Raw genomic sequence first — 2,500 nt, 5'->3', positions numbered from 1 at the left:
TTCCAAAAAGCTTACAGCACCTGGTATTCCCAGGCGGTCTCCCAACCAAGTACTAACCAGGCCCAAACCTGCTTAGCTTCCGAGATCAAACGAGATCGGTCATAGCCAGGTTGGTATGGCCGTAAGTGAAGACTGCTCCGAAGAGAGGGCTATTTAAAGTTCTGCCAATCTACTGGCCAGTACATTATATAAGTAGGAAAGAAAACCCAAAAGCTTAAAAAGCCTGCTATTCCTAGGCGGTCTCTCATCCAAGTACTAACCAGACCTAAACCTGCTAAGATTCAGAGATTGGGCATTGACTTTTTTTTTTTTTTTTTTTTTTTTCAAGATTAGTATATAATTCGTGAAAAATATCCAAAAAGTTTAAAGCACCTGGTATTCCCAGGCAGTCTCCCATGCATGTACTAACCAGGCCCAAACCTGCTAATATTCAGAGATCGGCCATGTTTTGGCAAAATTGTTCAATACTAAGTGAAAATTTTCCAAAAAGCTTACAGCACCTGGTATTTCAAGGCGGTCTCCCATCCAAGTACTAACCAGGCCCAAACCTGTTTAGCTTCCGAGATAAGACGAGATCGGGCATGTCCAGGTTGGTATGGCCGTAAGCGAAGCCTGCTGCGAAGAGAGGGCTATTTAAAGTTCAGCCAATCTACTCGCAAGTACATTATATAAGTAGGAAAGAAATCCCAAAAGCTTAAAGCGCCTGGTATTCCTAGGCGGTCTCTCATCCAAGTACTAACCAGACCTAAACCTGCTAAGATTCAGAGATCGGGCATTGATTCTCTTTTTTTTTTTTTTTTTTTTTTTTTTGCAAGTTTAGTATATAATTCGTGAAAAATATCCAAAAAGTTTAAAGCACCTGGTATTCCAAGGCAGTCTCCCATCCATGTACTAACAAGGCCCAAACTTGCTAATATTCAGAGATCGGCCATTGACTCTTTTTTTTTGCAAGATTATTATATAATTCATGAAAAATATCCACAAAGTTTAAGGCACCTGGTATTCCCAGGCAATCTCCCATCCATGTACTAACCAGGCCCAAACCTGCTAATATTCAGAGATCGGCCATTGACTCTATGTTTTGGCAAAATTGTTCTATACTAAGTGAAAATTTTCCAAAAATCTTACAGCACCTGGTATTTCAAGGCGGTCTCCCATCCAAGTACTAACCAGGCCCAAACCTGCTTAGCTTCCGAGATAAGACGAGATCGGGCATGTCCAGGTCGGTATGGCCGTAAGCAAAGTCTGCTGCGAAGAGAGGGCTATTTAAAGTTCAGCCAATCTACTCGCCAGTACATTATATAAGTAGGAAAGAAAACCCAAAAGCTTAAAGCGCCTGGTATTCCTAGGCGGTCTCTCATCCAAGTACTAACCAGACCTAAACCTGCTAATATGCAGAGATCTGGCATTGACTCTTTTTTTTTTTTTTGCAAGATTATTATATAATTCGTGAAAAATATCCAAAAAGTTTAAAGCACCTGGTATTCCCAGGCAGTCTCCCATCCATGTACTAACAAGGCCCAAACCTGCTAATATTCAGAGATCGGCCATTGACTCTTTCTTTTTGCAAGATTATTATATAATTCATGAAAATTATCCAAAAAGTTTAAAGCACCTGGTATTCCCAGGCAGTCTCCCATCCATGTACTAACCAGGCCCAAACCTGCTAATATTCAGAGATCGGCCATGTTTTGGCAAAATTGTTCTATACTAAGTGAACATTTTCCAAAAAGTTTAAAGCACCTGGTATTCCCAGGCAGTCTCCCATCCAAGTACTAACCAGACCTAAACCTGCTAATATGCAGAGATCTGGCATTGACTCTTTTTTTTTTTTTTGCAAGATTATTATATAATTCGTGAAAAATATCCAAAAAGTTTAAAGCACCTGGTATTCCCAGGCAGTCTCCCATCCATGTACTAACAAGGGCCAAACCTGCTAATATGCAGAGATCTGGCATTGACTTTTTTTTTTGCAAGATTATTATATAATTCGTGAAAAATATCCAAAAAGTTTAAAGCACCTGGTATTCCCAGGCTGTCTCCCATCCATGTACTAACAAGGCCCAAACCTGCTAATATGCAGAGATCGGCCATTGACTCTATGTTTTGGCAAAATTGTTCTATACTAAGTAAAAAATTTCCAAAAAGCTTACAGCACCTGGTATTCCTAGGCGGTCTCCCATCCAAGTACTAACCAGGCCCAAACCTGCTGAGCTTCCGAGATCAAACGCGATTGGGCATGGCCAGGTTTGTATGGCCGTAAGCCAAGACTGCTGCGAAGAGAGGGCTATTTAAAGTTCAGCCAATCTACTCGCCAGTACATTATATAAGTAGGAAAGAAAACCCAAAAGCTTAAAGCGCCTGGTATTCCTAGGCGGTCTCTCATCCAAGTACTAACCAGACCTAAACCTGCTAATATGCAGAGATCGGGCATTGACTCTTTTTTTTTGCAAGATTATTATATAATTAGTGAAAAATATCCAAAAAGTTTAAAGCACCT

The 2,500-nt window shown here is 40.5% G+C and overlaps 3 non-coding genes and 1 pseudogene across 3 annotated transcripts; all 4 read right to left on the bottom strand.

Annotated features, from left to right (window-relative positions):
* Nucleotides 1-8: 8 nt before the first annotated feature.
* On the bottom strand, nt 9-127 carry LOC113104841 (5S ribosomal RNA). Its single transcript, XR_003292153.1, has one exon. It is a non-coding gene; the product is annotated as a 5S ribosomal RNA (ribosomal RNA).
* Nucleotides 128-488: 361 nt separating this feature from the next.
* Nucleotides 489-607, bottom strand: LOC113104849 (5S ribosomal RNA). The gene has a single exon (XR_003292161.1). It is a non-coding gene; the product is annotated as a 5S ribosomal RNA (ribosomal RNA).
* Nucleotides 608-1,121: 514 nt separating this feature from the next.
* LOC113104852 (5S ribosomal RNA) lies at nt 1,122-1,240 on the bottom strand. Its single transcript, XR_003292164.1, has one exon. It is a non-coding gene; the product is annotated as a 5S ribosomal RNA (ribosomal RNA).
* A 906-nt stretch (nt 1,241-2,146) lies between these two features.
* Nucleotides 2,147-2,265, bottom strand: LOC113104859 (uncharacterized; annotated as a pseudogene).
* Nucleotides 2,266-2,500: the final 235 nt, after the last annotated feature.

The sequence above is a fragment of the Carassius auratus genome, unplaced genomic scaffold (assembly GCF_003368295.1).
Source record: "Carassius auratus strain Wakin unplaced genomic scaffold, ASM336829v1 scaf_tig00218246, whole genome shotgun sequence".
In the NCBI taxonomy this organism is placed as follows: domain Eukaryota; kingdom Metazoa; phylum Chordata; class Actinopteri; order Cypriniformes; family Cyprinidae; genus Carassius; species Carassius auratus.
Note: the sequence above shows the minus strand (reverse complement) of the source record. Positions and strands in the feature narration are given on the sequence as shown.